Source organism: Tyto alba, unplaced genomic scaffold, assembly GCF_018691265.1.
Source record: "Tyto alba isolate M040663 unplaced genomic scaffold, T.alba_DEE_v4.0 Super-Scaffold_29, whole genome shotgun sequence".
NCBI classification, from domain to species: Eukaryota; Metazoa; Chordata; class Aves; order Strigiformes; family Tytonidae; genus Tyto; species Tyto alba.
Window position 1 is genome coordinate 4,947,083 of NW_024881303.1, and position 8,249 is coordinate 4,955,331.

The 8,249-nt window shown below is 44.4% G+C and overlaps 1 protein-coding gene across 8 annotated transcripts in view; it reads left to right on the forward strand.

The window, feature by feature from the left end:
- Nucleotides 1–8,249, forward strand: part of FBXO34 (F-box protein 34) — a 44,341-nt gene that overhangs the window by 28,395 nt on the left and 7,697 nt on the right. The window lies entirely within an intron of this gene.

Here is an 8,249-nt window from a genome sequence, read left to right on the forward strand (position 1 = left end):
TAAGTGAAATGTTGTAATGGCTTAAGGGCAGAAATGTTCTTTGACATTTTTATTTGATAATGACAACTACAGATTCACTACAGCTGGTACTGTACTTGGAGAAATCTTTGGGTTTTTTAGCAACAGCTGCAAATTAATTTGGGAACATGGCTTTGAAGTAAAACTTAATTGGAGAATGGCTTGTCATAGTAGGCTTTAAAACATGCAGTCAGCTTACAGCAAGTGGAAATACTGGCAATCGTTGCGGTTTGTCTTACTACGGAGTAAGTAATTAGATTAGCTTAAGCTGAGATTTTGTATTGCTCACTCTCCTGTGTCTCTTCTTAAGAAGAAATGCACGATTGATTTCAAACACTTGTGCTTATGTGACAATTAAGTGAACGCCTCTCACTGTGTCTCATTATAGGAACACCGTACAGAACAACTTGTCCCTATGCAAATGCAAGAACATGCCAGTTTGTTGGAGTTCAAGCTACTTGAAAATATATGTTGTTGTGGTGGTTTGTTTTTTTTTTTTTTTCTTTTTCTGAAACCAAGACTCTCAAGCTTCTTCAATCTGGAGGAAGAGAGCCAACTTTCTGGTTTCCAAAAGCTGTGTGGGTTTAAAGTGAACTTTAACCTTTGTTCTTTGTGGTTGTGTAGACAGCATATACTTGCTATGTTAGTCTCTTGGTAATTTAGCACCGGAAAAGACTTCCTGGGTCACCCAGCTCCTTGCTTTCCCAAGCAGTATCTCATAATCCTTTTGTAAATTTAGAAGTCTAGCCTAAAAACAATTACATCTTTTCTTCTCTCCTGTAGATTAAACCATTACTGAAGATGACAGATCTAGGTGTGCTATTAGGAACATTCTTCTGATTCCCAGACTGAACATTAATGCCACCTCATATACTTGTTTGAGCTTGTGTTCCTTTTTCTTTTTGCATAAGGACTGCTTTTTATTTTCAGTGGTTTACCTCTTTTGCTGTATTCCGTAAAGTATGGTTGTGTACCCTCTGCTGTGGTTCTGCTGTGCTTAATGACCCGAGCATTAGCTAGCAGCTTCTTGAATAACAACTGTCATCATCATTCTCAGTCTGGGTGAGTCTCCTCTGAGTCACGACAGAAAGTGCATGCTGCACTCCAGAGCAGATGTGGCAGGAGGGCTTTTTGCTGCTGCTTGGATGTATCACAGAATCTCCTCCGCTTGCCTCCGTTTCATAAATGTGTCTGTGGTGGCCAATGCATCTTCCTTAGTTACCTCCAAAACTTCTTGGTGTTCAGCTTGCTGGTGCACCACCATCCCGTCTGTATTTCAACTTCCCTCAATTTCTTTTACTCGGTGCTCTGTGCCTCTGCTGTTTTGGAAATGCCTTAATTTCTGTGGGTGCACCTGTAGTATTTGTGCTGAGGTCATTCTAACAAAATCAGATGTTCCCGAGGCTGATACTTGAGGCTTGTCTTTGGTTTCCAGGCTGGTATTTTCTTATTCAGCATCACCTGGGGTTGTCTGCTGCTAAGCCAGCTCCTTTGTGTGTTTTCCCATTCCTCTGCCAATCTGTTTTAACCAGTAAATCTCCTTGTGCCTTCGGAAGTCCGTGTGAGTAGGATGTAATAAACTTGTCTAAAAAGATCGCTTTTTTGAGAACCTTCAGGTTAGTCTGGCATATTGAACTATTCCCTCTTTCCCCTTTTTCTCTGTGTGGCTGTAATCCTCTTTGCTTGCAAAGTGCCTTTATATTGGAGTCAGACTGCCAGGCCTGGAGAGGCTGCGCTCTCTGTCCCTTCGTTCTCCCCTGCAGTGCCACCTCTGATGTGCCACATGTTTTATTAACTCGTATTGTTGCCTTTCAAGAGATTTATAAATCTTGCTGCTTGGCCTGCAGTTTATGAGCCTATCTAATTTGGATTCTAAAATTGAGATGAGCCAATCCTTGCAATTTTCATGAAGCTTTTTAATCCTCCCCTTGCCAGTGTTCTTGTTCAAATTAACCCTTGGATTTTTGCCCTCATGATCACCCTTACTACACCTCTTTAAAAACGATGCAAAGTCAAATTTGCTATTTTGTCCTGTGCCTGGAGTGCTCTTAATCTCTGCCCTGACCTTGCTTGCAGCCCTGTTTTTCTCCCTGTCCTTTCTCACAAGCTGAAGAACCTTTACTATTTCTTTGGATTTAAATATCTTTGCAGTGTCTTAATGCTGCACCAGTTCTCATGTTTATTCCTAGACTTTTTGATCTCTAAGATACAAGTTTCCAGGTGATGTGACTTGAAACCTATGTCTGCCTCTTGTATCTTTCCCAAAGGAGGGCTTATTTGGTTGGCGCTTCTGTTCTTGTTTGGGATGTGCTCTTAATAATGAAAACACCTTTTGACTCCTGGAAATGCCTGCTGGGTTGCACTGTCTGCGGTGAAATCCTCTGCAGTGCTGACTTCATGAACCCGTTCCTTTCGGTCTTGAGTTTCAAAAGAACAACCTGGTAACTTGCCTTCAGACCTACTTTTGCTTATTCTTTCTTTTGAACTCTGAGTCTCTTAATGATAGCGCGGTTCAAGGTTAATTTCTACAACCTTTCATGTGTTCTCATTATGTATGCACAAAAGTGAAGACTAAATAGCATCACTTTGTGTTGGTTCATTAACTGTTTGAAGAAATTTGTTGCACCATGATATTAAGAAAGGTCTTGGTCCTCTTGCAGTTAGTAAATTAGAAAACAAATATTAAATTAAGAAAGATAAAACATTTCCAGAAGGAAACATGTCAATTAACTATGCTGCTCTGGGCAGCTTTCAGCAGCAGCCCTATAAAACCACCACTTTTTTTTTTTTTTTTTTTTTAACTATCCTTCTGTGATTTCTTCTCATTTTAGCATGTTCCACCACAGACATGTGTGCAATCCCATCCCCTTTGGATTACCTGTTTCTGGAGCTGTTTATAACCTTGCCTAGTACATCTTTCAGTTTATTTCATTCCCTTCTGCTTCGTCATCCCCGTGTCACCTGCAGCATGGCTGGAAGCAGGGAGCATGGGTTTGAGCTTCCTCAGGCTCAGCAAAGCATTGCTTCTACATCACACACTTCACAGGGAGTGTTTTTATACAAAAGACTGGCAAGGCAGTAGCACTTCTTCCTGTGTAAAATTTAGAAAGTAGCTGAGGCTGCTGTGCTTTATGCTGGGGGGTGTATGTGTGTGTGTGATTACTTCAAAATGTGTCCAAAACTTATTAATGGGTAGGAGCCCTCAAACTGGAGTAGGTTGTGCGTTGGACTTGGATATGCAATCTGTCACCTGCAACCCCTGCTTGGTGAAGAGGTTGAATTGCATGCATGATGGATTTTATAGCTGCTCCCGTGTGCAGCTGTTATTTGGGTGTCCTCTCCCCCAGAGTCAGGTTATTTGAACACCTGACGTGGGAGAGCAAGTGGTGGGGGGATCCAGTGATAAGAATCAGGTGTCTAATTTGAATTTAGCTCCTTGGCACTTTGGGCCAGCTCTGCCCAATGTATTCAGCTTGCTCCCACTTCTCCCCAGGCCGGCCACTCAAGCAGAGAGCGCAGCTTCAGCAGTCAGACACCTTCTGTTTACCTTCAAAGCCCATGATAATCCTCGCCTGCTCTCCAGTGGGTGCACGAGGCAGTTTGGCAGGCGTTGGGAGGTGGGTCAGGAGCCGTTGCTTTAATACGAAGTTTCTGCTGCAAGGGAGTGGGGTTTTCTGGAAATAGGGTCCCGCCCCTGGTCTGGAGCATGGTGCTTCCCAACCCGCCTTTCTCTGAGCTTGGACACTTGCCACCTGCCAGAACAAGCTCCAGTGAGTAGCAGAGCGTTTTCCATCCCGGCTGCTCGGCCGGGACTTTCCCGCCCTGGCAGAATCCATGGAATGCCTTTGAAGCAGCTCTGCGTCTGCTTTGCCTTGCCCCGGCAGTGCAAAGGGGATGGAAATGGTACTGGAGATTGAGCCCAACGGACCCACCAAGTCCTTCCAGAAATAACAAGTGGTTGACCGTAGTTTAACTTGCGTTCAGTACTCAGTCCTTCATAATTGTCAGTGTCCTTTACAGAGGAGCTAAGCTCTATAGACAGAGAAATGGAATGCCAGAGAAGAGAAATGCTTTGCCAGAGGTTATGCTTGGTGTGGGTTTTTATTGTTGTTGGGTTTTGTTGGTTTTTTTTGTTGTTTTTTTTTTTTTTTTTTTTTTTTCATTGGCTTCTGCCTTGTGTTAGGATGTCCTGAGGGTTTTTTCAGAGTTGTAGTTGGCACTGCTTGTGCAGTCAGCAACGCTCGGAACTTTTGTCGACTGGATTTAGTGTTTACAAAAAGAAATCCGCAGGAAACTTTGAGGTTTTGATTGAAATTTTCGCCGTAATAAAGCCTTCCAGTGCTTTGTCTGGAGAACTTACTGTGTGAATATGCTGTTTGAGCAGATTACATTGTTGTTTGTTTGTTTGTTTGTTTGTTTGTTTTCTTGCTGGCCAGAGGAAATCTTTCAGCTTCACAGGGTATCATGAGAGTCTCTGACCCCGGTGCAGCAAGGGGCATGTGGGATTTCTGTGGACCTTAGAGAAGAATTGTGAAAATTGAGCCTTTTCTGCCAGCTTTTCCTCCAACTTCGGAACTTCCGCTAAAGCAAATAAATTACTTTTTTAGGCTTCTGTGATTTAGACGATACATAAACACAAAGGGATGCAGAAGGATTCTGGCCAGCTTGGCACGGTAGCTTATGGGTCCTCTCTTCAGTAGGGAGAGGAGGGGTGCCTGCGTGTCTGCGCATGTGTAAAGGCATATATTTCTATATCAATCCTGTGTTGCAACTCACTTGATAAAACTGTAGTGGAAACAAGCTGTAGTCATGACTTGTAAAAACAGCAGTGTCATTCCAGAAGTGTAAGTATCCTGTTTTTCAGACACAGCTGATTAGAAATAGAAAAACTGGCCCTTTTATTTCATCAGCTTAAGGATGGAATAACAGTCTAAAGGCAGCACTGCGAGTTGTTTCAGTGCTGATCATTCCTGGCAGAATTATCTCTTATCAGCAACTCAAAACCGCACATTTGGGATTGAAAACCTTTTATGCTTACTCCATGAACTTCTAAAGAGTTGTCTCTAAAGATAAAATTAGAAAGCTTGATAATTTAAGGGGTGGAGGAAAGCAAACAATTATTCTGGAATTAAGTATCATGGGAAATGATCAGTGACTTTACCTTTTAACAACTATTTTTGGTGGTTTTAAATATTTAAAAACTTACCTGCAGCTGCCACAATTCTCCGCTTGCCAGCACTGAAATGTTGCAGAAATAAGGCAGTCTGTGGGTGGGGACTGGGCTCTGGTTCATCTTCAAAGCAATTTCTGCTGGGAAACCTTGTTCTGATTCTAGGAGCTAGAAATGAAATGTGCTGCTGACATGCAGGGAAGAAGCTACATTTGCTTAAAAGTTCATTCTCCTTAGCGTTCACAGCAAAGTGTGTGGGGGCTTGTTTTTTCCAAGCGACCTTTTCAGGTGAGGTCCATTACTAACATCCCTTCTAAAATGGAAGTTCTCTTCCCCGCTGCCCGAAAACTGGGAGGCAGGTGGCACTGCGATTCAGCTGGTCAGGTGGAGTTAGCTGTCCAAAGTTATTAAATTGAGGTTTTCTTTAAATCTGGATCCATTAAAACGGCGCAATGATCTGAATGCTGAATTCAAATGAGGCAATTATTCTGGCAGTAAAACTTCTGACTAAGGCATAATTTTGTTATGTAAATTATAACTTTTCAACCTTAAATGGTATTGTTGGCTGAGCCAGAGACTAACTGAAACACAGGAGGAAATATAACCTTAAACGAGAAATCCGTAATAGGTGAGGCGTAACTCTACCCTTTGTCTTTCTCCATAGACCAGAAATAGCTGGGAGCAGCTGAACCAACTTTGCTGGCTAAACGTGTCCTCTGAGCACGTTGGGGTAACCAGTTTGGTCCTGTTCTCATCAGTAGAATACCTGGTCTCACCTCCGTTTGCAGCTTCTCTTAATGAAGGGTGTTGGAACGGATTGTCTTGCTGGATTCCTGAAAGCTTCTTGAAGAAAGCCTTTTAAAAACACGTTCAGCTCACCTTTCAGACACCCTGGCATGAAAGCTCATGAATGAAACTTGATCATCTGCTCCTAGCTCGGGAGATTTCAGCATGCAAACCAGCGTATTTAATTGTGTTCACCTCTTCTCCCCAGGGTACGGTGGTGGGCAGCCACTGGAGCTTTTCTCTCTGTCGTCTGAGAAGCTCCAAAATGCCCTCTGGATGGGGACGGGAGGGCTGCAGGCACTGTCCTTTGCACCGTGCCGCGGTGGTTTACCTGCTGCTCTTCTGGGCTGAGCACATTGGTGGCCTGATCCTGGTTAGCTATGAAGGGCCACCGAGAAGAGGCAGACCCCGTGGAAAATGAGGCCAAAGCAAACTAGAGCAGCCTTGATTTCCCATGCTCTTTTATTCATCTATTTCAGCACCCTGAAGTTCTATTTTTATCAAATTATTTTAATTTTTAGCATCCAACTGAGAAGACAAACAAAATAACTCGGTTGCATTTTGCAGAGGAGACTAAATTGGGAGGTGACCCAACTCCAGAAGAGCTGGAATTAGCATGCAGAAGGCATGGGGTGAGAATTAACCCCGGGACTAGGTAGGTGTATCTGCCGTAATGGGAGCTCTCTTAGCCCACAGTCTGTAGGTGAACTGCAGATGGTTTTAGCACTGGTTGAATAACGAGGCGATGATCTTTCTAGAAAATCAGGAGGGGAGGGAACATCGCAGCATTCTTTGCAGCATCTGCCTCCTGGCCTTCAAAGCACTGCGCAGGACCGAAGGGATCCCCCAGGTTTTACGCACACTCGTAGGAAGGTGAACTAAGCCCTACCTCCCCCAAACCTCTCTGCCCGCACCTCCCGTTCTATCTCCGGGGCCAGAAGGAGGAATGAAAACCTCGGGGGGGGGGAAAGCAGTGGTTAAGCAGCACGGCTGCTTCTAGTGCTGGAGGCTTCCTCTGCTCGGACGGGCGCTGGTGGTGCCTGGCTGCGCTGTTGCCCCCGCGTGTGTTGTGTTAGCAGCTGGAAGGGGAGCACCCGGCTCTCAAAACTTTCCCTCAGCTGCCTCGAGAGCTCTGGCTCTGCTCTCCATTCTGCCGTCGGTTCCTCTGGAGGCTCTGCAGCCCCGGCTGGTCCCCGGGCTGCAGCTCCACCTCGGTCACACATGTGCCGGCCCCACGGGTACCCTGGAGGTAGGTGCGTGTCCCGATGGCACGGCAGGGCAGAGCCCAGCCAGATTCTGCATCCGGCTGATCAAACCTGTCGTGTGTGAGAACTGCAGGTGTTACAGCTATAAATTTGTCCGGCTTTATAGGTGGTGTGGCTTGAGGTTTTTAATTAAAAGCTGGTTTTAGGCTAGAAAGGCAATACCGAAGCAACTGACTGGTGGCTGTCAGGGGAAACTATTCAGTGTCTGAATGTGTCTGTATCCGCTCGTGATAAATGTGGCATTGAACCTGCTGTTCCTGAACTAGCAAGCACGGATTATCCCCATTTCAAAAAGGAGGCCTTTTAACGTAACAATTCAAAGATTACCATGGAAACATAATCTATAGTTAGTTCTGTAATATGCTTATGTGATACTCCTGGGAGAAGAGCCTGAAGTCTCCTGATAATTGCATCCTATGTGGCAGTGCCCTGGGCTTTTGTGTTGATGAGCTTTGAATTGAAGATCGCTGTGAAGGTGTAACAGAAAGGAGGAGCTGAGTGCCTGGGACTGTTGCAGGAGCGGTGCTGCTGCTGTAAGTTCAGCAGCATCTAAGTGTCTCCTTCACAGCTCTTAAATTCTTATCCATAAAAACATGTCCTTGAAAGTGGTTCTTTCCAGCTGTACGTGATACTTCTGTCACTTTTGGGGGGGGGCATCTGATGTGCAGCAGAAAAACCCTTATGGGAAAGTACACCAGATTTGCCATTGTTGATACACTAAAGGATAGGTTTCATTTTGGGTAGTACTAGGAGATTAGATATCTGTTGGGATGTCTGATTAATAAAATTACACTTGCTACTTTGCCTTTTCAGCTTGAACTGCACTTTATCTACTGAAAAAAAAAAAAAATCTGTCTAGTAGCTAATGTCAAGATAAACCCACATGTGCCTTGCAACAGGATTATTAAGTGAATGGGCAGAAGGATGACTCTGACTCTTAGAATGAGCATCTAGCCATGGTTTGCACAATGGATAGAACTTACATGTTAGGATTCCTCCTTGCAACTTCC